General features: G+C 53.9%; 1 long non-coding RNA gene across 6 annotated transcripts in view; it reads left to right on the forward strand.

Annotated features, from left to right (window-relative positions):
- The window catches only part of LOC117203270 (uncharacterized), a 72349-nt gene that overhangs the window by 26814 nt on the left and 17860 nt on the right, over positions 1–27675 (forward strand). For 3 of the 6 annotated variants that reach the window (XR_007470837.1, XR_007470841.1, XR_007470838.1), the window contains exon 1: positions 1–27655. This is a non-coding gene — a long non-coding RNA (uncharacterized LOC117203270). The remainder of the gene's footprint in view (positions 27656–27675) is intronic. The other 3 variants (XR_004485964.2, XR_007470839.1, XR_007470840.1) reach the window with 2 other exon arrangements.

The raw sequence follows: 27675 nt of genomic DNA on the forward strand, positions 1-27675 counted from the left end.
AGGGAGATGCAAGAGGGAAGAGATATGGGAACATGTATATGTATAACTGATTCACTTTGTTATAAAGCAGAAACTAACACACCATTGTAAAGCAGTTATACTCCAATAAAGATGTAAAAAAAAAATAAATTTTAAAAAATTAAAAAAAAAAAGAAAGTCCCTGTGGGTGTCCAGGGGTGGAATTGCTGAGTCATGTATTAGATTAGATTAAATTAGATTAACCTAATTGGTTAATTGCTGGACTAGTTCCTGCTCCCACTGCACACTTCGAGGGTCCTCTCCCTGCTTCCTGCCTCTCCCCTCCCTGGCTCTTGGCTCATTGAGCCCTTTGCTGTGGGAACCCAGCCTTTTGTTATTCTGGTTTCCTTTTCTGTGGTTATTGATGAGTTTAACAGCATATGTTTGCTTGCCTTTCAGATATCTCTTGTGTAAAATGTCAGTGGATCTTTGGGATAGGTTATGTTGTGTTAGGTAAGGAACAGTTTTATTTTTCTCCTTAGAGTGAGCCAGTTTTCCCAATACCATTTACCTTTAAAAAAAAATCTATCTTTCCCCTATTGATTAGTGATGCCAAGTTATCTTATATTAAATTTGCAAATATGCATGAGTCTGCCTAAGTGCTCTGCTGTATTGCATTGGTCCATTGGTCTCTTTTAGGGCTATTTTTATTACAATGGCTTTGTAGTAGGTCTTAACTTCTGGTAGGGTAAATCCTCCCTCTTTGCTTTCCTTTTTAAAAGATGACTTACCTAGTCAAGGATCTTTTTTACTTCTATGTAAATTTTAGGGTAAATGTCTAAGCTCCTGTAAAAAAAAAATCCGATTCTTTTAACCTGGCAATTTCTCGGCCTTTCTTTGTCTTTCATGACTGATGTATTTGAAGAATACAAACCCACTGTTTTGAGAACCTCCCTCAATTTGCATTTGTTGGATTGTTTCCTCAAGATTTGATTTGGATGTCTCAGTTTTGGCGGGACCCGTGCGTAAGTGCCACTGTGTTCTTCTCAGCGGGTTACACCAGGAGGTACCTGATGTCAGAGTGTGTCATCACTGTTGATGTTTACTTAACCACTGGTAAAGGCAGAGGCAGTGCACTCTACCTTCTCCACTGTATTTCTCTAGCATAAAGATATCCGTCTTTTCTCTTTGTAATTACTAAATAATCTCTGGGGAGCTACTTTGAGACTGTAAATATCTGTTTACCCAACGATCTTTTACTCAATGGTGTGAATATTCTTGTTTGAATCAGTTACTCAGTGATGGTTGCAGAAGGTTTGTTTTCTAACTCTCATCCCTTCCACATTTGTCATCTTTCTACTATAAAGAAGAGCCTTCCCATCTCCCCCAGTTTATTTGTATGTTGGTTTAATTTTTAGGATCACTGTGGACTCATGCATTCTTTTTGATTCAATATGTTATAATTCATTATTGTCATCATTTTTTTTTTTTTTTTTTTTTTTTTTTTGCGGTATGCGGGCCTCTCACTGTTGTGCCCTCTCCCGTTATGGAGCACAGGCTGCGGACATGCAGGCTCAGCGGCCATGGCTCACGGGCCCAGCCGCTCCACGGCTTGTGGGATCTTCCCGGACCGGGGCACGAACCCGTGTCCCCTGCATCAGCAGGCAGACTCTCAACCACTGTGCCACCAGGGAAGCCCGGATTCATCCACTTTTAAAAAGGGGGAACTGAGACACATACAGGGAGAACAGCACATGAAGACAAAGACAGAAATGAGGGCAATGCTTCTATAAGCCAAGGAATGCCAGAGTTGCTAGCAAACCACCAAAAGCTAGGGGAGAAGTCATCTCCCTCACAGCCTCAGAGGGCACCAACCTTGCTGACACCTTGATCTGGGACTTCCAGCCTCCAGAACTGGGAAACAAAACAGTTCTGTTGTTTTAAGCCACCCAGTTTGTGGTACTTTTTACAGCAGCCTTAGGAAACTAATACACTCACCTTTCTCTGTTCCTTACTTATGCCTCCTTTCTCCCACAATGAAAACTCTGGCTCCTAACAATATCTCATTTTCTCAGTCTTATGATACACAAAAATTGTCTCAGAATTGTTACACTCCTATCTCTACCAACCACAAAATTATTAAGTAAAGTTAAAGATTCTTTGCAGTTCTTTTTGTGTTTATACGAAGGGTATAAAGTCAAAGTACTGCATTCAAAGCTACTTGGATTAGTTCTTTTTTTCCCTCCTTTTTCTTATGCGGTTATCTTATCGATTTGATATATAGTTCAGTTTATTTGTTTTGGTTTTATTCAGTTTTAGGGGTGGTGAGCTCCCCATCCATACTGATGGAATTTTATTTACTCAACATATGACACATTAACAAAGTTCCAAAAGTTTGTCAAAACTATGCAAAAAAAGTATATTCAGAGAAATATCATTCTCTTTCCTTTCCCTTTCACTCCATTCCTCCCCACCCCTGTGGGTAATTAAATGTGGTTTCATTCGTTTCTAGTTTACCCTTCTTGTGATTTGGCAAAAATAAGCAGATTTGTATGTATTTTCTTATTTCTCTTTTTACACAAAAGATAACATACAATGTATCACTCTATTCTTCTACTTAACAGTATATTCTGGGAATCATGTTCCGTAAGAACTTTGAGAACTCTTTCTCATTCCTTTTTTACAGCTGCCTAGTGGTGCATTTTGTGGATGTGCCACGTTTAATTCATGCTCTCTCTGATTATGGGTATCGAGGCAGTTTCCACTATTTTGCTGTTACATATAATGTTGCAGTGAATAACCATACACATAAGTATTTTCATAAAGTTGGAAATAAATCTTCAGGATAAATTCCTGGAAACGGGGTTGCTGGGGCAAGGGTTAAATACACGTCTAGTTTCATTCGGTATTGTCACATCATCCCCATAGGGCTTTACCCCTCTGATTTCCACCAGCAATGCCAGAGAACGCCAATTTCTCCACAGCCTCTCCATGTGGTGTGTTGTCAAGCTTTTGAATTTTTGCCAACCTGATGGGTGAAAATGGCATTTCAGTATAGTTACAATTTGTATTTCTCTTATTATGAGTGAAGTTGAACATTTTTTTACTATGTTTAAGGGCCATTTATTTCATTTTTAGTGAATTGTATGTCCATGTTTTTTGCCCAGTTTTCTGTTGGAACTTTGGTCTTTTCCCTCACATTTTAAAGAGTTCTTTAAATATTAATCATATTCGTGTTTTATCTTTGATATATGTCTCACAAGTACTTTCCTTCAGTATGTCATTTTGACTTTGCTTATAGTGCTTTTTGCCATGTAAAAGTGTCTTTTCTTTCTTTTTTTAAAAAACTTTCCTTGGATTTATCCATTTATTAAACTTGGATTTATCCATTTTTTAATTGAAGTATAGTCGATTTACAATGTTGTGTTAGTTTCTGGTGGATTTATCCACTTTTAAAACTGCATCTGGATCACGTTTGAAATGTTAATGGCTAAACAGTAATAGCATCCCTGTTGAATCCTAAGCAATCAGAACACTTGCTTCTCTAGATTTTGCCAAATGCCAATCATACTGGGCTGAGCTAATCTACCCCTCTTTCTGAAACTATTATGGCAAATAATTAAAATAAGACTTCCTCTTATTTTCTTTAACTTATTTATTTGGCTGCGCCGGGTCTTAGTTGCGGCACGCAGGGTCTTCGTTGTGGCGTGTGGAATCCTTTAGTTGCGGCATGCATGTGGGACTAGTTCCCTGACCAGGGATTGAACCCGGGGCCCCCTGCATTGGGAAGTGGAGTCTTAACCACTGGACCACCAGAGAAGTCCCAGGACTTCCTCTTACTTCATCTTGCTGGGCCGCAAATTGTCCCTTGCTCCGAGTTCAAACTGTAACCACCTTCTAGCTACAGTAAGGGGGGCCTGGGGCAGAGCCAGACGCTAACGGTGGACCAGCTGGTCGATGTATTGTCACTGTGAATTAAGCAGGACACGGCCTTGGGAACCAGAGAAGAGTCCTAGGGTCCAAGGGAGCTGATTTTACTGGTTATGACGGGGACCTATTTCTCTCATATGATTTGAGGCACTTCAGAAGGCTCCTACCTTCCATATTTGGTCATCTCCAAATACGGGCCTGCCATTCTGCCTGAAATTTCACTACGGGTCCCCCCTTTGGGCTAAGACATTGAAACAGAAGGATTATGTGCGTATACATACCTGCTAGTCCAGAGGCACAGAGTGGTCGTGAGCTTATCCGCTGCTTCTTAGTAGAGCTTGGAAAGAATGGGACATAGGAAGGTCATGCTTTGATAGGAAGACTGAGCCTGGGACCAAGGGTGGCAGAGGGCATTGAGGTGGGAGGACGTGCCCTCGTGTGACCATGTAGAGAAGGATGTGGAGCTGAGGGTGCAGACACGGGGCAGAAGTGTCAGGACAAGGGGTACCATCTCTGGGAAGGGTCCATCTCTGCTCCACTTCCTTGCCCAGGTCCCCAATGCAGGATGTAGCTTATTCCCTAGTGACCCTGCCTACTCCCCTCACATGCAGCCAGAGTGGTCTAGAGCCTTCCAGAGGCTCCCTGTCACCTTCTGAGTCCTAAACAAACTCCTTACCCTGGCATTCAAGGCCCATCTCTCCAGGTTCCTGTCCCTCCAACTTTGCCCACAGACCCTATGAGTCTTCTCTGAACAAAAACATTGGAATGTGCAAGGTGACAAGGACAGAGTATTCATGACAACTGGGGAACTGTGATGTAAAACTAGTACGTTGCTCGTAAATCTGGGTTCAGGTGCAGCCACGGTGGGAACTGTCTCAAACACACTTTCAGACCTCCAGGTCCTCCCTCCGTCTTGGGGGTCCTTTCCCCATCCCTGGCATCACCGAGGCCCCGCATTCTGAAAGGCTCCAGGATGCCCCTCTGGCAGAAGCTGTCTCTGGTCCCCCGCAGCAAGTGCCCCAGCTGCCTTGCTGAGTTCAAGCTGTCTGAGCTCTTGGCCCCGAGGGAGGGGTGCAGGCGCCACCTTGTGGCCCCAAGCGTTTATGGCACTGAAAGCTGCCCCTGGACGGGAGAATTGCTGTGGATCCGAAAGCTTGAGGGCCCAGGACCGTGGGTGGGAAGACCGCATGCTCCCAGCCTGCCTGTCCTGACACCCCAACCCCGCTAAGACGGGTCACCGGGGTGCCCCGGGCCTCCTGACAGGGAAGTTGCTTTTAGCGCTTGGAAGGGGAAGCGCTGGTCTCATTCCTACAGGTCCTTACGTTTCTCCATCCCCGCCCCCCAGGTCTCACCAGCTCTGAGGCTGCCAAGTGGGGCTGCAGCAGGACGCTGCCTTGTTGGGGTGCCGTGCGGCGTAGGAGCTGAGGATGAGCTTGGCGTGCAGAGAGGCCCGGGCTGAACAGCCCGCCGTCACAGGCACACCACTTGATCTCTCGGGGCCTCCAATTTCCTCTTCGTAAAGAGGGTAATGATTTACAGCACGGACGTTCCTGAGCGTTGGTGATATGGACGTAGACTCTGGGCACTTAATAGGTGCTAAAAATGGCAGCTTGTGAACTTGAGTGGCGGCCGGCACCTTCTCCAGGAACGCACTCCCTGCCCTGTCTGGGGGACGTCTCCCCTCAGTGGCCCCTGGGTGCCCTCATCGCTACCCTCAAGCCCCTGTTGGGCATCACTTACTTGCTGGCATGCCCACCAGCTGGGAGATGGTGCATGGCAGGCAGGTGCAAGATCGTCTGCCACAGTGCCAGACACCTGGTACGTGCTCAGATGGACACGTGGGTCAGATGTGACTCCTGATGTGGGGGCGGTGAGACCAGCGTAAAATGGACGAGAAGGTCGCCCTCAGGTCTTCTAAGAGATGGTCAGTGAATGAAGAAGTTGGGGGGAAAGCACTCCCTGAGTTTCTCTCAGGAGGACTTGAGTGCCAAGATGCCAACCAGAGCTCTGCCCCACCCAGTCAGAGCAGCGGGGTGCCCACTCCATCGCGGGAAGGGAGCTAGAGAAGACGGAGCTGCCCCCACGGCGCCCACGGGCTGCGTGAGGTGAGGCCTGGCGGGACGAGCGCGTGGGTCTGCGCTGGCTCCAGGAGAGAGGAGCCTCGAGCTGGGGCTCTTTTCCAGAGCTTTCTGGAAAAGGGGACTGCACTCCCGTCCTGTGCAGAGCCTTCTGAGTCCACAGGATAGAGGAGAGACCGTGGGGTGGAGGGCGGACACCGGCTGGGCTGCAGGGCTCTCGGGCCTCAGGTCACCGAGCAGGTTGACCTCTGGGGGAGCTGGGCGGGCTGAGCCGGCCGGGCCTCCTAGCAGGAGCACCGAGCTGGGTGAGGCCGCAGCCCCACCTTCTGCATGGTGCCTTTGCCACGGTGCCCAGACGTTCCCGGGGCCAGGCAGGCTGCGGGGCTGGGGCTCCGGATGCATTCTTGGGGCAGCTGGAGAGCCACACTCGGCTGGCCTCCCTGTGGGTGCTGCCTGGCCATACAGCCCTCTCCGGCCAGCCGCCTGGTCCTGGGAGGAGATGAGGGCAGAGCTCTAGCAGGCAGCTCAGATACCCCTGTCCTGAACCCCAAAGGTGCTGGACCGTTCCCAGAACTCTCCACAGAGCAAAGGGGAGGCCTCGGTTAGCCAGGAAGGAAATCGCCTTCCCTTCCTTCCTCCTGCTTTGATTCACCTCAACAAATACTTACCATCACCTGCTCTGCGCTGGGCCCTGTGCTGCCCCGAGGGCTCCCGTGATGGCAGAGTGCAGACGGGCGGGCAGGTCCTGCAGTGCAGCCCCCTCCTGGCTTGGTCTGAGCCCACTTTCTCCAGGAAACCTGCCCGTGCACCCGTGCGAGGTCGGTTGGTTTGAGAGCAGGAAGGCACCTCGGGCTGGGGTAGAATCTCACTGCCGCCTCCCAGGGCCAGGGGGCATAAGAGACTTCTCTGGGGTCTGGTCTCTCGCCCCTCACTGGCTTCAGTCCTTGGGTCCGAGGCGGGCGGAGGGAGCTGCGAGTCTGGTCAGCACCTTCTCTGAGCTCTCAGGCTGCGTGATCCCTGTGCCTCCCCGGCTGGCGCCCCAGGGCATGGCCTGAGCTGCGTCCCTCCTCCTGGGCTAATCGGGCCTGCCACCCGAAGGCCCAGCTCCCCTCAGACGGTGGCCAGGATGTGGATAGCGCTGGTATGGTTACCCACACGTAATAGCAGGACAGTAGCAGTGGGCATTAATCACGACACAGGCGACATCTGCCAGGAATGGGCTGGACCCACATGAGATGGAAACTGAGGCTCCGAGTGGCGAAGTGACTTGCGCATGGCTGCACAGCTGATGGGGCAGGGCCTGGTGTGCTCACAGGTCTGCCAGCCTTAGGGCTTCCCACACTTTTCTAAGTCAGGGAGTGTGTCAGTTTCCTAGAGCTGCTGTAACGGAGGGCTTGAAACAACAGAAGTTTATTCCCTCCCAGCTCTGGGGGCCGCAAGCCCGAGATCAAGAGTACCAGGGCTGTGCTTCCTCTGAGACTTTTCCAGCTTCTGGTGCGGCCGACGCTTGGTGCTCCTTGGCTTGCCCTGTGTCACCTCAGTCTCTGCCTCCGTCACCTCTCCCTCTGTGTCTCCATCTTCACGTGGCATCTCCTCTTCCTAGAAGGACATCAGTCATACTGGATTAGGGCCCACCCCCATGGCCTCACCTGCAAAGACCCTCTCCAAATAAGGTCACATTCGCAGGTACGAGGGGTTTTGGACAAGAACATATCTCTGGGGGAAAGGGGGACAACTCAACCCACAATCGAAAAGAAACAGATCAGGGGCAGAGCCTGAAGCCATGAGTTCCCGGTTTGAAATTTCTTTAGAGTCTCAAGTTTCATCTTAAAAATTCTTGCATTTCATACATTATTCTCTATTTTAAATTCATGTTTGTTTTCATAGGAAATATTATTTCTTCAAAGCTCTGACACTTTGGTGAGGAGGAACATGTATATCCTATGGCTTCATGAGCCTCCAGGACATTTCTAAATTTCCTCAGGGGAATTTATATCCCAGTTGGAAAAGTATCAACCAGCAGAAATTCATTTAATTCCCTTAAAAACCCAGAGAGGCAGATATATTTAAACAAAGCGGAAACTGAGGCTCCTAGAGGTTCATGATCTGCTAAAATCACACCGTAATGGAATTCGGTTCTTCTGGCTCCTTGATCGGCTCTTCTGCTGTAAGCGTGTGACCCGGGGGGGCGGGGGGCGGGGGGGAATAGGCGTGTGCCCTTCCCCACACGCCCACATGTGCAGGGAGGGATTTTTGTACCTGTTGTGAAGTTCAGTTACATGAATTCTGGAACATAAACATAGTTTGCTACATAAAACCATAAATTTTTCAGTAAGATAGAAAAGAAAATCTACCCACACCGCATTCAAACGTTATATTCGCAAATACTCATGTTAGAAACGCCCTTCAGTGTTTGCTTGTGAGAAGGGGCGGTGTTCTTCATCAGCTCTGCTGGTTATTTGGTGGTTATTTAGGTCGTTAGTGGACTCTGCATGGAGAGAGTTGTTTCCAGCAGCTGCTGTGAGCGGCTCTGAGTGAAAGTACTCGTGTTAGGTGGGTGCCCACCCGGCTTCACCCAGCCCCGCCCGTTTACCCGGTCGCCCACCCTCCCTCCACGCAGCAGACCTCTGCTGGGTATCACTGGGTGACACACGCCTCTGCCCGCAAGGAGCTCGTGCGCTGGAGCACAGGGGCCCCTGACACGAGACTTCCTCGTACCCGGGAAGGAGCAAGGGGGAGCCTCGGGGGCTGGGAGAACAGCCCCGTCCGCGTGCCAGGCGGGCCGAGTGTGCATGTGCGTGTGCACGTGCGTGCGAGTGGGCAGGTGGCAGCCCCAGAGCTGCCCATCGGCTCGGTCTCACCTGGCATCCATGGCCCCGCCCTGAATCCGCCTCCTTGCCTCCGGGGGTGGGTGAAGCCAGGACACCCGTTGCAGACGTGAGCACCTGCCCAAGCCAGCCCCGGACGCCAGGCTGGGACCCTGACACCCCTGCCCTGCCCAGGCATTGGGCAGCCTGGTCCTGCCCCCCCCCCCCCCCCCGTTTGCTCCCAGAGGCCGTCGCCCTGGTCTGGGGCTGTGTGAGCATCTCCTTGTTTTCACCCACAGATCCCAAGGGTTCTCAGGAGGATCTGCTAGAGGAAGGAGATAATTTAGGCGACACCCATGCAGGGTGAGTCTGAGGTCTGCTCGGGAGGCTCTCGGGTCTTAGTTCTGCCACCCTGTTGGCTGAGGGAACACCAGCTACTACTTCTGAGTGTCATGGCGCAGAGCGCCGTGCTGCCTCCCCAGGGCCACTGTTGTAATCCTCTCTGCAGGGATTGCTTGTTTCCCTCGCCAGAGAGGTTAGGTGACTTGCCCAGTGTCTTCCAGCCAGGAAGCGGTGGAGCAGTACTGCCTGCCGTACCCTGTGGCGTCTCGGTGTTTCCGGCCCCTTGGTCCTGGCCTGGGGGAGGATCCCGGGACACAGAGCTGACGTTTCTCATGGAACCAGCCAGCAATGCGTGTCAGTGAGAGAAACTGGACGGGCCACAGTGCCCACATCTCCCAGCTGCCTTGTCTGGGTGCCTGAAACTTCTCCACTTGAGCACCTTTCCTCTGTGTGGAGTTAACCGTGTCAGCATCCTTGGGGAAGCAACCCACGCCGCCACCAGCACCGGTACAAACAAAACCTGGCGTAGATGTCCAGGCTGGTCCTGGGTGGGAACGGCATCCCGGGTCCAGGATCTCTCTGAGTCCTCATCTCTATTGTGAGTCTGAGGTTCCAGGGTAGGAAACTGAGGCCCAGAGGGGCTCCCAGAGTTGCCCAAGGTCACCCCACAAGTAAAGAATTGATGTTCAACTCTTGAACGTGCGGTGATGACAAGGACATTTGTAAGTGTCTGAAATTGATATGCTCCTGTCACACCAGCACTGAGGCTAATCTGGGAACAAATTCTAGTGAGATGCCACCTGCAGGCTGGTAGCAACTCTTTATGGCAAGAGGAATACAGCAGTAATAATACTCACTGCCGCCTTCAAGGGCCCTCTCAGCACAGTGGTGATCCCAAGCGCTTAGCACATAGAGATTATGTTTGATCTTCAAACAACCCTGCAGACAGGCATTCTCATTTCCCAGTTGAGGATGTGATGGCGGCAGAGAAGTTATTGATCTGACCGAGACCATCCATTGGTGTGGGGAGGATCTGGTCCTGACCCCAGAGCTTTTCAGTTGCACCCACTCGTTTTCTAGAAGTTTCGCTACATGATTAGGAACGTCCTTTGCAAACATGATTATTTGCATCTGCCCTTATACCAGATGCTAGGCTGAACCAAGGGAAGAGGTTTTGTCCACACCAGGTGAGCGTGGGGTGCAGGAGGCAGCAGTCGGGTGCCCGGCCGGGAACGGATGTGGGTCCTCCCGCCTCCCGATACGGTCCTACCTCTCCCTCAGGCTTGCCGCTCAGCAGGCCAGTCTTTCCACCAAAAACCCCGACGGGGGCTGCGCCAGCCTTTGTGAATGAGGAGGGAGAGGGGTCGACAGAGTCTCGGGGGCAGATGGACAAGGAGAGGCCCAGGCAGTGGGCCTCTGGGGTGGAGGGTGGCAGTGAGGAGACGTGCCCTCTGGGTAAGGTGAGTGTACCTCGGGACAGTCTGGGCAATGCCCGGAGCCTGGGGGGCACTGGGGTCAAAGGCTCCCAGAGGAGCAGGGAAACTGAGGCCCCAAATGTGTCTTCAAACTTCTGTGGACCCATCTGCTCAGCAGCCCCTCCTAGAACAGCCGCGTGCGCAAGCACGGTGGCCCCCGGGCTCTGTGAGCCTCTCGCGGGGGAGCTGGGCTGGGGTGAAGGGCATGGAGCAGGGCGTCCACTGGGGCTTTACAGGAGGCGGCACCAAGCTGCACGCACGGGGGGAGAGCAAAGAGATGGTCTTGTGGAGAAGAGAAGCCGTAGAAAGAAGAGCTCCAGCACCGAAAGGGGTGGGGAAGGGCTGCAGCACTGGAGCAGGGCTGGCGCACATCATCGTGTTGCTGGGCTCCTAGCTGCCGTCAGAAGCAACCCAAGTTTTAAAGAGAGAGCGAACCTCTGAGAAGAGAAGGTGACGTGTGCAAAGAGATAAGGACGCGGGGTCAGGGACGATGGCCTCGGCGGCCGCAGCTCCTGAGCCAGTAGGGAGCAGGCGGCCACTCCAGCCCCTCGAGATCCAAGCCACAGTGACAGGGCCGTGCTACGTCCAGCTCGGAGGGCTCAAAGGGAAGCTTCTAGATAGAAAACTCTGTTGGAACAGCCACCAATCAGTCACTGGCCGAGGGCCACCCCAGGGGACTGAGCAAGTGCTGACCAAGTGGCTTCAGGAGCCTGAGGTCGGTGCTCCCAGGAGAGCTGCGGGCGAAGCCACAGGGAGCGCCGGCAGCTGACGCCCAAGAGGGGTGCCCGGAAGGAGTCCCAGGGACCCGGGTGTCTGGGTGGAGCCAGACAGTGTCCAGCGTGGCGAGCGGAGGCGAGGGAGGTCCAAGGGCCGCCCGGAGCTCTGCGGGCGTCCGTCGACTTGCTTCCACTCTGTCTTCATCCTCTTTCCCTCCCAGCCTGTCTCCAGTGCTGGGCGTCTCAGGCTCAGATCCTCCAGACACTCTGTCTGCGGCCCCCAGGGATGGGAGACGATGGTCTCCTGGCTGCATGGGGAGTGATACCCACTGCGGGTCCAGGTCTCTGAAGAAAGACTTTCCATCACTCCCCTCTCACCAACGCCAGGCCTCCTGTGGTTCATCGACTTCAAGAGCTTCAAGGGCCTGCGATTCTGCAAGGCAAACTTGACCCTTACCGCCGCTGACCTGCTCTGCAGGCCCTTATGTGTAACTTCAGTGCTGCTACGTCCATTACCTTAGCTCCATGTGCTTCTGGACAGTCCGTGAACTCTCACTGCTGTTGCCCCTTTGTCTCTGAGCCCCCATCACGCTATGGGGCTGGGGGAACCACAGGTGATAAGCACACGGGCCAATCTGCCATTGCACCGGGAGCCAGGCTCTAACTATTCACCCATCAGCTTGCCTGGGACAGATGCCAGCCCCGGGGTCAGAGGCAGGACTGGCGTTGGGGCTTGGAGCCAAGGTTCTGACTCAAGCAGAGACAGGGCTTCAGTAAGAAGTCAGGGTGGAGGGCGGAGGCTCCAGGGGACTGCCAGGCCCGCTTGCGAAGTGGCTGTGCAGGCTGGCCAGGGCAGGGCACACATAAGCTGGGGCTTTGACTACAGCTGGGTGACCGGGCAGGGCTGGCCTCAGAGGGTCAGGAGGCCCGGAAGTAGATGGTAAGCAGCAGAGCTCCAAGGGCCCCGGAGCGGAAGGCAGGGCATCAGAGAAGACAGGAGAGATGGGCTGGTGAGGCCGGTGGGCATGGCAGGCAGTGTCCAGGCGCCAGGGCAGGGCAAGTGGCGCCTCCCACTGTGGTCCGGGCTGAGGATGGGCCCCGCTCTGGACCAGAAGCTCTCTGTCCGTGGCCCCCGGTCAGGATGGGCCGCAGCACCGTGGCCTGGGGGGGAGGCTAGGCAAGGGCCCTGGGTTAGGGTGGAGAGGCTAGTGGGCCCAGAGTCACAGAATGGAGAGAAAATGAGACAGACCCTCCAAGCGCTGGCGAGAGTATCACTCTGGAGGAAGCCGCCCAGTAGCAAGTGGATAAAAAACACATTCCTGGAGGAGCCCAGAGACAAGGGGACTCGGGGGAGGCTCTCAGAGGAGGGCTGACTGAGTCAGAGTGCCATAATCCTCATCTCTGCAGGTGCCACGTGGGGAGGGGCGGCCTGTGGTGAAGGAGTCTTCAGCCAACGCCATCGTAGGTGGGTCAGGGCGGGGCAGTGCCCAGCAGGCCCCTCCGTCCCAGAAGGGTTGCTGCAGGGCCTGGGCCTCCGAACCCTAAAGGATTTATGTACCCACCAGGCCTCTGGATGTCAGCCTTGCAGGCTCGGAACCGGATTTGCCAACTCGGCAAGATGGATCCATCTCTGGAGGAAGGGCTCACGTTGACCAAGCTCACGTGACTGATGGATAAAATGTCAATTTATCAATAATGAATGTCATACGGACCAACTTTTTTTTTTGGCTGTGTTGGGTCTTTGTTGCTGCACACAGGCTTTTCTCTAGTTGCGGCGAAGGGGGGCTACTCTTCGTTGTGGTGCGTGGGCTTCTCAATGCAGTGGCTTCTCTTGTTGTGGAGCATGGGCTCTAGGCACGCGGGCTTCAGGAGTTGTGGCACATGGGCTCAGTAGTTGTGGCTCTTGGGCTCTAGAGCATAGGCTCAGTAGTTGTGGCGCACAGGCTTAGTTGCTCTGTGGCATGTGGGATCTTCCCGGACCAGGGCTCGAACCCGTGTCCCTTGCATTGGCAGGCAGATTCTTAACCACTGCACCACCAGGGAAGTCCCTTGTTGAAGTGTTGAGGAGAATTCCTTCTTCTTGCATTTTAAGTTCTGGAGGCCAGAAGTCCGAGATCAAGGTGTCAGCAGGGTTGGTTCCCTGTGAGAGGTGTGAGGAAGGACATGTTCCAGGCCTTTCTCCTTGGCTGGTAGATGCCACCTTCGTGCTCACATGGTGTTCTCACTATATGCAGGCCTGTATCCGAATTTACCCTTTTTATAAGAACACCAACCGTATTGGGTTAGGAGCTCACCCTGCTCCAATATGACCTCATCTTAGCTAATTACATCTGCCAGGACCCCACTTCTAACTAAGATTGTTTTCCGAGGTCCTGGGGATTAGGACGTCAACATATGAATTTTAAGGAAACACAATTCAAACCATAACAGAGACTGAATTCAAAGGAGCGTAGAAAACCAGGTCTGGGCATAGCCAACAGCCATGGCCGTTCTAGAGGCTTCCGAGCAGGAATTAAAAGATCTGATTTAGAGCCCGCACAGTTGGGCCAAGCAGCTAGCTGCCCCTTAGCCTCTCGAGAGGACTGGCTCACCATGCCCAGGTGCTGTGTCTCTCTCTTCAGAATTCGAATCCCAGCAGGGAGCAGCTGGCTGGTCTAGTTGAGCCAAGAGCCTGACCCCTTAGCCTGCAAGGGGGCGGCAGGAGACAGTGGGGAGCTGAGGACAGGGCCCTCCGCGGTGGGCCCTCCAGACCGTGTCCCACGTGGAGGAGTCACTCCCGCGTGTACTGGGGGAGCGGCAGGGAAGAGGGAAGGGGCCTTCCAGCCCTGCCTCTTTTAAGTGGCTTTCACACCTCTGCTGTGATCTGTGTGCATTGATGTCACGGCCTAATTCTCAGAGAAGGTTCACAGATGCGGACTCTGAAGCTCAGAGGTCTGGCCAGGAGCCTGGAGACCCAGGTGCCCCTGACTCCACCGGGGAGCCCTGGGCCAGCCCTCTTTCATGGGGAGCATTTGGGCCAGGTGAGCTCTAAACACCTTACAGCCCAAATGTCTGCACAGGTAGTGTGTGTGGAGCAGTTTCTACAGCCCCTGCGTCCTCTCTTCCTCATCTCCTCCTAAGAAACTGAGGCAGCAGCCTCCCAGCATCGGGGAGGGAGCTGGGGCCATATTTCCAGGAGGGCTGGCCAGGGGAACGTGCCAGGCTATTTTTGCCAAAATCTCGGCTTCTGTACACTGGTGCCGAATAGAAATATGAAGACGGAATTTAGGAGGAAAGAGAAAGTGTAACTTTACTCTTTGCCAGGCAAAGAGGGAACCCTGCAGCCTAGCGCCTCCGAAGACTGTGCCCCCCACCCTTCCAGAGGGTAGTGAGACGTTTTATAGCAATAGTTCAAAGAGGGCGTGATCAGTTCATGGACATTCTTCTGATTGGTTGGTGGGGAGGTAAGTGGGAGTCGGCATCATCAACCTTCTGGTTCCAACCGGTCTGGGGTCCACGTGCTTGTGGGCAGCATAACTTCTCCCACCTGGAGGGTGTTTCAGCATCTGCAAAACAGCTCAGAGATATTGTTTCGTGTATCCATTGATGGGGCACCAGCACTTTGCCCCAAGGCCGAACTATTGTTCTCTTGACTTTGTTTCTCCCTTGTCTTGCATTCCCTCCCTTCCCTAATTAACAACTGCTTGACTCTGCCCCTTGGAACTCAGGGAAGGTCATGGAGGCTGAATGAAGCCTGTTTCCTGTAATCAGAGAAATGGGGGACACAGACATCATGCCCAGGAGCCCCACAGGGCCCTGCTCGGTATCATTATCTGTTGGGACTTCCCTGCAGGGCCCGAGAGGAGCCAGTGGGCGTCCCTCCTGAGTACACGGACCTTCCACCCGCTGGCTCAGGCCAGGCCTCCCGGCAAGGTCAGCATCCCGTGCGGCCCGGACCCCCATGCGGTCACTGATGGGAGGCCTCGGCCAAACTCTTCTGAGTGGCGAGCTACCAACATGCAGATGGCGTTGGGGAGTGAGAGATGATCTTGCAGCGGAGGTGGGGTAGAGACCGCCGCCCCCCAGCCCTGGGTGCGTTCCCGCCTCTGCCCGGAGGGGCCTCGGCTGGCAGCCAGCTTGCCACCTCTGGGTGCAGCCACAAGCTTGAAGCCCGGTGTCTGAACGGCCACAGGGACTGGGATGTCTTTGAGGAATCACAGAGAGAAGGATGTCCAAGCTACAGGAGCCTTCAGCTAGGAAATAAGCCTCCGAGAAAGGCGGTACTTGGACAACTGGACAAACCAGACACTGAGCTGGTTCCTGACCTTCAAACTTCTGCTCTCTGAGAGTTCCTCAAACTGGGGTCCCCTGGGTCTGCTTGGGAGTCTAGGAATTCTTTACAAAGAAGACTTTTAATTGGGTGTTTGTAACCTAAGAAAAATCTAAAATGAATACGATTTGCATATCCTGGCTCATCCTGACAAACCTCTAAGTGGGGGACAGCCATGCGCTGTCTGGGGCCCAGATCACGTGGGGGCTCTTTGAACTACTGCAGGCTGGTGAGAGAAGGACCCAGAGAAGCTGGATGATGTCATGGCCCCCGGCTGGGGAGGGCGGGCAGCAGGGAGGGAAAGGCGGTCAGCCCCAAAGAGGAGCCAGGCCTACGGCTCTGCAGGTCTGAGGTCTGCGGTTCCCGCCAGCCTCCGGCAGCTCCAGGGCGTGCAGCTCCTCTGACACAGCCCCGTGATTCATGCCTTATCTTGGCTCAGTAACTGGAGCCAAGCCAGAGGCAGAATTTTCTAGGCTGTGTGGCAACAAGATCAGCCATCCTGAGAGAACTGGGTGTGCCAAGGTTGGGGGGCGGGGCTTGCAGCAGAAGTTGGGAGGCTCTGAGTGATCCCCAGGGCAGCAGGGACTGTGCAAGAGCCATAAAGAAGAAACCGGCCCCAGACACACGCAGAGCCCCTCCTTCCAGGCACGTAAATTGCATGCCTCCGTTGGGTGCTGCCCGCCTCCTACCCCTTACCCACTACCTAACACGGATCTTCACTCACTGCCCTGAGGACAGCCTTGCAGGGAGGGACAGAGCCAGGCTGACACCAGGAAGCCCACAGGTGGATAGGCAGGTGTCCGCCCACGGGTGGATAGGCAGGTGTCCGCCCACGGCCGGTCAAGTTTCTGCGATATTGGTCATGGATTCTGTTTGGGCCTCTGAGAAGCTGCGCTTTGCCCTGCCCTGGAGGTGTTGACAGAGTGGCCTGGAAACCTGGGTCAGCAACGGGCAAATCCCGACAAGTGGCCCCAGTGCCAGGAGAGACTTAAGAAAGCATGAGCTCAGCTGGGGACCGAGAACCCACTGTCATGACACATCTCGTTTCCGGGCCCGCCCAGAAACCCTTTCTCTGGAGGCAGCGTGGCGTAAGGGAAGGGCCGGAGCTTGGAAGGCTCGCTGTGGGTTGTCACAGAGCCCTCGGTTCCCTGGGGTTTGGGCTGGAGCATCTCGGGGTCCCCCTGGCTGACTCTCTGGCCAGGGACTTCCTTGGAAGCTGGCTGACTCGCGCTGTAGCCAGCCCGGGACGAAGGAGTAAAACCCTGACAGTTAGTAGAATCCTTACCGCCCACCCACCCCCCGCCCTGTCCCCAGGACAGCCTAGACCAGGGCCATTGGTGCCCTAGGGCCACCACCAGTGGGAAATCCCAAAAGGACAGGGAGCTTCAAAAGGGGGACAGGCTCGCAACTGACTTCATTTGGAGCCAGGCTCCAAGAGGCTTAAGAAGGCTTTAGGGTTCTGCTGGCAGTGGGTATGAAAATCCCTTTGCTACAAATGCTCTGAAGCAAGTCATGAATTTCTCTCATCCATCTGTCCATCCCCACCTGCTCGTCTGGCCCAGCTGATGTCCGGCGAGCATCCTAGCACAGACGTGGCTGCGGCAGCTCCGGGGCTGGAAAAGGAGTGGTCCTGCCAGTCCAGCCACTTCAGCCAGCCCCAGGCAGCACCACAGACTCAGACCTTGAGATACCGTCCACCAGGGATGGAGCAGGAGGCCTGATGAGGACACAACGTACAGCAAGGGGGACACGATTCTGCCTCAGCACAGCCTGGACCTCCGCCCTGAGAGCAGGGAAGGGCCAGGCTGAGGGAAGTATAGCCTTACACCGAGGATCCCAAGTCCCTAGGTAGGAGAAACGCGCAAAAGCTGAGATGAGGAAACCAAGACGTAGAGGGAAAAAAGTGCCTGGCCCAGAGTCACTCAGAGTCAAGGTTGACCCAGGAACCTGGAAGGGGAGGGAGGAGAGGAAAGAAGGAGGGGAAAGAGAAGGGGAAGGAAGAGAAAAGGGGGGCTCTGGAGCTGAGACTGGAATTAGCAGGGGAACTGCAGAGATGTCCTAAGCCCCAAGCCGGCTCACCTGGCCTTCTCTTGTCCAGAGGTCCAGTCGCTGGGCGTTCAGGGACCCACACAGCCCCACCTTCTCCCAGTGGCTAGGCCTGTGTTCCCGCTGCTGTGTGCGCCTGCCCTCTGGTGGCAAGATCTGCAAGTGCATCACCACTGTAGGATGCAAGTCCATTCAGCACCTACTGTGCCCCAGGCGCAGAGCTGGTAGTCAGAGAAAAAGGATAATGGCCCCAGTTCTGAGAGCGCATGGATTAGGGTGGAAGACAGAGGAGAAAACAGGCCATGATAATACAACGAGGAAGGGACTTACACTGGGGAAGTTTGGGGTGTTACAAAATAGGGCTGGTTTAAAACAGGACAGCCTCAAATCTGAGAGTAGGAGCCTTTCCCAGAAGGAGGCACCGCCAGGTCCGGGAAGATTTTGCCAGCCACCACTCCGGAGGCCCTAGGCTTCCCAGGAGGGGTGGGAGGGCGCCAGGGGTACTCTCCAGTACTGGTCTGTCTGCGGCCAGAGCCCCAGAGCCAGAAGGGACGCCTGGAAGAGGTTTGTGACCATGTCTGCAGACGAGCCTTGGGGCTGTGGCGTGAGGGGTGGAGAGGATCCCAGCCCTTCTCCCTGTCTGAGCCCAGCCTCACACTAGAGAGGCCTCGGGGTCAGTTAGTTAAGTACCTGGGCTTCGGAGCCAGACTGTCTGGGGCCTCACGGCACCATGTGACCTTGTGCAATCCCTCTCTCCGAACTTCAGTTTCCCCATCCGTAAGATGGTAGTAAGAAGGCGAGTGCCCACCTCAGAGGGTGGCCATGGGAGTAAAGCACATGGAACGGCATGTGGCACGTGGTAAGTGCTGTTTACACCGGTCCTTCTTTCTTTTAAAAGTGTCCCCTCTCGGGACTTCCCTGGCAGTCCAGTGGTTAAGACCCCACCTTCCAATGCAGGGGGTGCGGGTTCGATCCCTGGTCAGGGAACTAAGATCCCACATGCTGCGCGGTGCGGCCAGAAGTTTTAAAAATAAATAACTAATAAAAGTGTCCCCTCCCTCGCTCTGATGCCAGACAGTGCCCATGGGGCAGAGACCCCAAAAGAGGTGTCCTGCCCGAGGACGCTGGCTCTGCTGAGCCTGGAACCAAGAGCCGGGCACAGGCCTGGGTGCTGCAGAGACTGTGCCCTGATTCCAAGCGACCTCATGTGATTCCCCGAGGCCCGGAACTGCTCTCCTCTGGGCGGGCTGCTCTGGATTCTCCCACGGGCCCTGTGGGCAGCTGCAGGCTTATTTCTGAGCTGCATCGTCCAGTTTGCACGAAAGCATTGGCTACAAGCCACACATCTATTGAACCTGTCTTTCTGGGGGCGAGCTCTCAAGCCTCACCACTCAAAGCGTGGTGTCATGCTAACCAGCAACATCGGCGTCGCGTGGGAGCTGGTTGGAAGTGCAGACCCTCAGGCCCCGCTCCTGACCTACAGAATCCGAACCTGCATTTTAACCAGAGCCCAGGTGACTCACGTGCCCATTACACCTCGAGGAGTGAGAGTGTCTTAAGCAACGGGGCTAGGGGGGCAAAGGCATTGCAGGGTGATGCACGTGCCCACTGGGCCTTCCCTGGGCAGCACCCCTGCCAGGGGCCAGAAATTCCAGGGATGTTGGCCAGGTTCGGAGCGTCCTGGCCTCCACACAGCCCGGGCAGCGCTGACCAGCAAGTGCTGAGAGGGACAGAGGCACACAGGCCCCTCTGAGCCCAAGTCTGCCCAGGGGGAGTCAGGAATCTGAGCTGAGACTTGAGGGGAAAATTGCAGTTGGCCAGGCAGACGAGTGGCAGAGGGCGTTCCAGGAAAGGGGACAACCTGTACCGATTCCAGGGCTGGCGTTTTCAGAGGAGAGGACTTCGCAGACCTCATCCTAACACCGTCAAGCCCTGGGGCAATCGGAGGCCCACATCCTCTGTGGCTAAATATTTTAAAGCTATAAATCAAGCTCATAAACTATTAAATAAAGTATGTTCCGGCCTCTTACCTTGACAAATATGCCTTCACGAGGGCCTGCAAGGCCAGGTTCAAATTTAGAATTTTGGGCCTCCTTGGAGTTAGACACCAAAACGTGATGGTGCGGGGGAGCCAGCTTTGCCCGCCCCTTCTGATCCCACCCACCCTGCACCACGAGGACACATGCATACGGGCACACGCGTGCAATCGGCCCAGGCTGCCCATCCTCACACCCCTTGCCCCACAAACAGCTGCCTCGGGTGGCCTCCAGGAGGACAGACCCCAGGAGCAAGCCCTCGGAGTTCCTGGAATTGGAGGAGGGTAACCCTGGGAGGGCGTCTCCTTGACCCCATCGGGGGCACGCCAGCTGGAGAGGCTCTGTGACAACGAAACTATGATACCCTCTATAAGATACACTCTAATTTCAGGGATGTTAAAATGTCAACAAAATGTGCATTTTTTTAAATTTAATTTTTTATTGAAGAGTAATTGATTTACAACGTTGTGTTAGTTTCTGGTGTACAGCAAAGTGATTCAGTTATGTGTATATAACTGATATATATATATTTTTTTCATATTCTTTTCCATTATGGTTTATTACAGGATACTGAATATAGTTCCCTGTGCTATACAGTAGGACCATGTTGTATATCTATTTTATATATAGCAGTTTGTATTTGCTAATCCCAAACTCCTAATTTATCCCTCCCCCACTCCCTTTCCTCTCTGGTAACCATGAGTTTGTTTTCTATGTAAGTCTGTTTCTGTTTCGTAAATATATTCATTTGTGTCATATTTTAAATTTCACATATAAGTGATATCGTATGGTATTTGTCTTTTTCTGACATACCTCACTTAGTATGATAATCTCTAAATCCATCCATATTGCTGCAAATGGCGTTATTTCATTCTTTTTTGTGGCTGAGTAATATTCCATTGTATCTATGTGCCACGTCTTCTTTACCCATTCATCTGTCAATGGACATTTAGGTTGCTTCCATGTCTTGGCTATTGTGGATAGTGCTGCTATGAACATTGGGTGCATGTATCTTTTTTTTTTCCTAATAGATTTTACTTATTTATTTATTTATTGGCTGCGTTGGGTCTTCATTGCTGCACGTGGGCTTTCTCTAGTTGCGGTGAGCGGGGGGCTACTCTTTGTTGTGGTGCGAGGGCTTCTCATTGCGGTGGCTTCTCGTTGCGGAGCACAGGCTGTAGGTGTGCGGGCTTCAGTACTTGTGGCACGTGGGCTTCAGTAGTTGTGGCTCTTGGGCTCTAGAGCGCAGGCTCAGTAGTTGTGGTGCACAGGCTTAGTTGCTCTGCGGCATGTGGGATCTTCCTGGACCAGGGATCAAACCCGTGTCCCCTGCATTGGCAGATCCTTAACCACTGCGCCACCAGGCAAGCCCCGTATCCTTCTGAATTATAGTTTTCTCTGGATACATGCCCAGGAGTGGGATTGCTGGACCATATGGCAACTCTATTTTTAGTTTTCTTGAGGAACCTCCATACTGTTTTCCATAATGGCTGCACCAACTTACATTCCCACCACCAACAACAAAAAAAATTGTGCATCTTACATTGGATGTCCAGCAGCCTTCTGATTCCCTGGCTGTAAGAGTGTTTTTAAGCCTAGTGTTGCACTGAATCTATAGGTCAATTCACATAGTATTAGCAATATTGACAATTTTAAACCTTAATGATGTTAAATCTTCTGATCCACAAACAAGGGATATCTTTCCATTTATTTAGGGCTTTAATTTCTTCAAACGGTGTTTTGTAGTTTTCTGTGTAAAAGCCTTGCACTTCTTTGCAAAGCCTTTTCACAGTTATTCCCTCTTCAGAGCCTTGAAAACCCTCTGTGAAGTAGAGATCACACTCTGTACATCAAAGATGCCTCAACTAGTAAGTGACAGAGCTGGGATTTAAATCCCTGGCCCACCAGCAGAGCTGGGCCTAGACTTGCTCTGCTGGGGGCCGCTCATTCCAGCCCCTAACTGCATAGGGACCGAACATCTCTCCTCTGTCTGGGAAACCTGCTGACCTGGTGACAGTCCCTCTGACTTGGAGGGGGGGTTGGAGGGAGGGACAGGGGCAGGACTGGCATGAGATGCTCAGGGTCAGGGAAGGAGGGTCCAGGGGAGGGTCCCACACACAGGCTACAGGCAGGGAGGGAACCTGTTTGGTTGAAACAGTGTCCCCAGCCCTTGGCTTCCATGAAAACCACCTGGGCACTTAAAAAGTTCCCAGCGTCCAGGCTCCACTTCAGACCAATTAAAGCCGAACCCTGGGAGCAGGGTCAGGGAATCCGTGATCTTAAAGTAACTCAGGTGAGGCTGCAGCTCGGGCGGGGGAACCGCCGGGTCAGGTGGTGAAGTTGGCCGTCAGTCCTGACCCATCAGCTCTGCCCCAGCACACACTGAGGCCAGCAGAAGAGTCCAGACTTTAGATCAGACAGACCAGGCTACAGTCCCGGGTGTGGATCTCGGTTCCATGTCACAAGTTCTGTGACCCTGGGTGCTTGACCTCTCTGACCCTCAGTTGATGAATCTGTGAAATGGAGACAGGTATACCTACCTTGAGAGACGGGATCTGTTTCTCCTCTTCTTGAGCCTGGACTGGCCTGTGACTGCTCTGACCAGCAGGGTACAGCAGAAGGGACGCTGCACCAGCTCGGGGTCTAGACTCAAGAGGATTGGCAGCTCCCCCCTCCATGTCTTGGGCCTCTTACCTGACTTTTCAGGTGAGGAGAACATAAGGCTGAGAGGTGACTTGCCCAAGTAAAACTATCAAGTGCTCACTGCTTTCCTGGCTCTGAGGGAGGAAAAGGCAACATCTGGGGCAGCAGATTTGACCAGACTTTTGGAGTTTTGAGTCCTGGCTCTGCCACTCCCCAGCTGTGTGACCTTGGGCTGCTAGATAACCCTCTCTGTGCCTATGCCACTGCTTTTGTAAAATGATGATAAATGGTTGCACCTCAGGGCTGTTGCAGGGGTGAACTGAGAGTACCCTGTCTTGACACAGCGGCTAACAGCTACTGTTAGCAGGGAGGCTCTGCCAGCTCTGGCCTGGAGGTCATTAGGGGCCTGGCCACAGCTGTGCTGATCTGGTGGCTTATTTTTGAGGAAGAAGCAGGACCCAGCACGGAAGCGCCTGGGAAAACCCCCTATTTCCCACTGGTCCCCTCTTCTCCCCTCTGGAGACAGCAGAGCCATCCAGGGGGTGTCAGGGTGGGGCAGGATTTCCCCTCTTGTGACAGACCCCCACTTCCTCAGCTTGCGTATCACGGCCAAGGTTCAAGTGTCAGGTGGGGCTGGGGAGGCAGCATAAGTTTTGCCCTCCTCCTGAAGCCAAGGGCCCGTGACCCCACCTTTTCCTAGGGGTAAGCCAGATGCCAGGTGGGCCTCCTGGTCCCTGGATGCACAGGTCACCTCCTCTGGGCGCTCCTGGTTCTGAGGCCTGTGGAGGCACATGGTCCTGCCCAGGTGTGCCCGGTTCCCAAGCGCCTCGGGGTTCCTGTTCCTCACGCGAAAACCTCAGACCTTCTCTGTGCTTCTCCCTGGTGAGCGCGTCTCCCCGAGCAGCACAGACCACCCCTGCGTGGAGTCCGTCTTCTCACTGTAGTGCATCGGTCACATCTCAGATGACAGTGGACAGAGTCTGGGGCCAAAAAGGGCCTCAGAGATGATCTGATCCAGCCCTTGATCAGAAAATCACTTTTATTGTAGTCAAATATAACCGTGATTTACCATTTTAACCATGTGTAAGTGTACTGTTCAGTGGTGACTGATTTTTATAGCTGAGGAAACATTCATTCAAATGAAATTCTCAGCAGAAGCCTGATATAAAACTGTCCACGTTTTGTGGCCCGTGAAGGGCTGGGCCTCCACAGCCCCTGCAGGAGCTGGGAGGGAGCAAAGTGCAGGGCACGGAGGACAGAGGCGGCCCTGGCCGTCGTTCCCGCCACCGCCCCTGCTCTCCATCAGGCATTTGGCCCCCTTGTCCTTGCCCTCCAGGCCTGGTCTGACCCGTGAACACCCCGTCCACTCGGGGACTCGTGGCCTGCTCCCCAGTGCCCACTGGGACCTCCAGCCACAGGTCAAGGCACTGTGGACAGTGGCTTATGGCAGGTCTGGGTGATGGACGAGGGGATGCTGGGCCTGAGCCTACCAGATAGGGACCAGGGCGGCGAGATGCTGTCTAAAGCACTAAGGGTGCCCATTCAGTGCCAGGAAGGACCCGCTGGCTGGCAGAGCCGCCCACAGAGGCACAGTTCTGAGATGACTGGGCAACCGTGGAGCTGTGAGCTCAAGACACAGGCCCATGGAGGAAGGAGCCTGGCCATGGGCCAGCCCCCAGGAGCCCCGTCAGGCGCGCTTGGACTGGAAGGGACACATTGGCTCCGTCCGTGAGGTGTTGGCACGCTGCCCGTCTGGATGCATTTCTTCTGAGTGAAAAGCGGGTCACGAGTGAACCCCTTGGATGAGGGCTTGCGGTCCTCTGCCCCCGCCCAGCGGCGGGAGGCACAGCGTGAACAAGGAGGGCCCTTCGGGGACGGAGGGAGGGAGGGAGGAGAGAGGAGGACCCTGTGTCCCTGGTGGGCAGGAGGGCATCCAGCTGCAGAAGGAGGCTTTGAGTCAGGAGATGTGATGATTTTGTCCTCCACATAGAGGGCCCACCACGCTCCCCTCCTTCCAAAGGCTTGAAGGAGGAGAACAAGGAATATAGGAGACGTTCTGTGAAGAAAAGCAGATGAACAAAGCACTTACAGTTCAGATGAGAAGCCTCCAACGTGAGTGAGCACATCTGCAGCCTGAAATCCCACAGCTGGACGGTGAGGTGCCGGAGCTGCCACCGAGACCTCACATCCTGCCTGCACCTCACCCAGAGCCAGTGCTGGACCTTCGCAGAAAGGCCGCGGAGGGGGGAATTTACTGCGCGGAGGCAGAGAAGAAGCTCCCCGACGTGCGTGGAAACATCAGCCTCACAGTCACTGGAGTGACCTCCTGCAGGAGGAGACGGGAGAGGGGACAGGAGAGAACAACCTCCTTCCCTGCAACAGAAACGTCTTATCTCTTCTGAGAAGGAAGCTAGAGAAAAGTGGGCGCCAGCTCTTCCCACTGAGGGGAAGCCCAGCTAGTGAGAAGCGGGGGGGACACGGACACCAGTCGTGGAGCAGAGGCCCGGGGCCGTGGGTCAGCAGGTCCCCGGGGCAGGAGGCCGCTGAGCCTCCAGGACTGAGGGACCCGGCTCACTTGCAGGGGTGATGCCACATTCGCAGCAGCAGCCCCGTGGGCCCAGAGACCTTTACCCGTTTTCTCTCCTAAAAGCAATTTTGATCAATAGTTTTTAGTTTAATTGATACCGCACCTGCTCTTATTGAAGTTTAATAAAATTGTGTTTCCTAAGACAGTGTTCTTCAAAGATGGATGATTTTGATATAATCATTACGAATACATTATTTCCACTTCATTGGACCCTCTAGAGCTAGATGGGATAAGTATTGCATTTTGATTGAAACACAAGGTCCACTATTACTTAACCTGTAATTGACTTGGACACGCCGAGATGGAGACGCGTGAAAAATAAATCCATTTCTATATTCTGGGGAAAAAACCGATGAGAGTGGGCTCCTGCCCAGGGTGTCTACTGAGGGGCGCCCTGAAGCCCCGGAGCTTTTCCACGGATTTAACCCTTCACGTCGCAGGTGGGGAAACAGAGAATCGATTTCCCTGGGTAACCCTGGGAAATTCACGGCAGCACAGGTGCGAGCGCCATGTCTCTTTGTTTCCAGTCCAGCTTTGAGCCGCGAGTTGCTCAAGAAGAATAGGCTTCTCGGCCCCCACCTGTAATTCTAAGAAAATTTAATCAGCTTCCTGGTGCTTTACAAAAAGAGCCAGCTCTTTCTACCTGTTTGCAGCCTGGCCTGATGTTACCTTGGCAACAGCTGTCAACAGAAATATTGCCTCCCCCCCCGGGCCTGTCACATCCTTTATACCAGACATGTGTGTGGCCAGGTGAAGGGGCAAAGCAGTTGGGCCTCGTAGACCCGGCCTCGGGGCTCCTTTCCGCTAAGATCTGCTTACTTATAACCCAAAGGAAATTTGTCCTAAAAACAGGATTTCCGTGCTCGCTTGGCTGGTTTTCTTTTTATACTCTATAAGGACTTAACGGGGAGAACCTTGCCGTTTGAAGAGGTTATTTTTAACAGCAGTATTAGCCTGACATCCTAAACATGGGATGTTACAGGTCAGTAGGAAAACCCACCGGACCTCACCGTCCAGAGGAGAAAAGGAAAGCCTCTCCAGGAGAGCTGATTGCCCAGAGTCTGTGTAATTTATTGGCGATGCAGGGCTTGGACTTGGCTGGAGTCCTGGTTGCCTTTTAGGGGTTTGGCGTTACTGCAGGTCTGGCTTGCTGACAGCAACGCCGTGTAGGTGCTGCCATCCCACGGGAGGGGCACAGGCTTGTTCGTGGCCTTTATTAGAGATGGGGCACATTCTGGGGGCTAGATCCTGAGTCATCTTCTGGGAACCCCATTCTCTTGCTCCCAACTCTCCCTTCCCTTGTCTCCCAACTGTCCGCCACGGGCTGGAGACCTGGAATCTCTAGGGTTTGGGCAGGGGACGGACTGAGTGAGGTGGGCAGTGTGGGGCTGGTGAACTGGTCATCTGTCCCCACTCGGCCTGCACGACACCTGCGGCTGGAGCTTTGTGTCTGTTCCGTCTCCCCTCAGTCAGGATCCGAGGTCCATTCTGCTCCCAAGGCCCCTCCTGGACTTCCACAGGCTCTGTATGCGCCCCTGGCGTCTGGCTGCACCCCCAGGAGGGAGGGGGAAGGCTTGACCTCTCCCCTCTTAGGTCTCCGGCTGGGCCTGAGGATTCAACTGACCTAAGACAGATTAACAGGAGAAAAGCATGCAGAGTTTTACCTGTACATGGGGGCCCTACAGGAAAACGAAGGCCCAGAGACGTGGCAGAACCTAAGTGCTTATATACTAGGTTAGATGAAGAAAGGAAACTGTGGAAAAGGAACGAAAACACCTGGAGAGGCTACGGGAGGAGAGTTAGTTCAACAAGGTCCGTCTGCACGGCATCCTCCCTGGCTTGACTCCCTGTCTCTGATGATGGGTGTTTCTTCCTCCTGAAACAGGAACCCCATTTTGATCTGATGGCAGCAGGGATGCTTTCTGTGTTGGGGACATGTGACGAACCACAAAGACCCCTTCGTGGGGGACACATATTAAAATAGGCAGGAAAGTAGATTTCCAACCGCCATCATGGTCTGCACCCCCGGGGAGAGCTGTGGACCCCGCTGTGGACCAAGGACGGGCGCTTGCTCCTGGTCACCCAGGCTACCAGCTGGGTTCCTCGTTTTACTAAAACGCTCACCTGTTCGCTGTACGGCCTCCCCGCCCCCCCACCAGAGTGATCTCATGTGCGTGGTTGTCTTTTCCATGACTTGCAGGATGCAACTCAGGCAGCATCCCCCCTGCAGGCAGCCTTGCTCTGAGCTAAGATGAGATGTGCTACAGGGGAGGGATGGGTGCAGAGAGTCGGGCTGAGGTTACTCCAGAGTCACACTCCAGATCCCATCGAACCCTCCATCTGGACTGTCTGGAGGGGCTCACGCTCACCAGTTGCCAAGGGCTGTCCTGCTCAGAGCCCCTTCCCCATGCTTGTCCTGGAAAACTTCTGCTCTTGCTTCCAGAACCAGTAGCTGAGGAGCCATTTCCATGAAGTTGAGTTGGGTTCCAGTACTAGACAGAGGTCCTGTTTTGGCTTTCCATCATGAGTCCCCCTTTCATGTAGAGTGGTCCCCACTTCCTGCCTGCCTCCCGCTATGGGAGCAGGGAGACAGAGTTCCCCCTCTTCTGCCCCCGACTGCAGGGCTTGTGTTGTGGTCCAGACCGTGACTGTGTCATCAGTGGTGGAGGTAACCGTGCTGGGGCCCAGAGCCGGAGACGCAGGCTGTGACAGCAGCAGGTGTGCCTAGGTGGTCTGACAGCAGCAAGT

The sequence above is a fragment of the Orcinus orca genome, chromosome 13, assembly GCF_937001465.1.
Source record: "Orcinus orca chromosome 13, mOrcOrc1.1, whole genome shotgun sequence".
NCBI lineage: Eukaryota > Metazoa > Chordata > Mammalia > Artiodactyla > Delphinidae > Orcinus > Orcinus orca.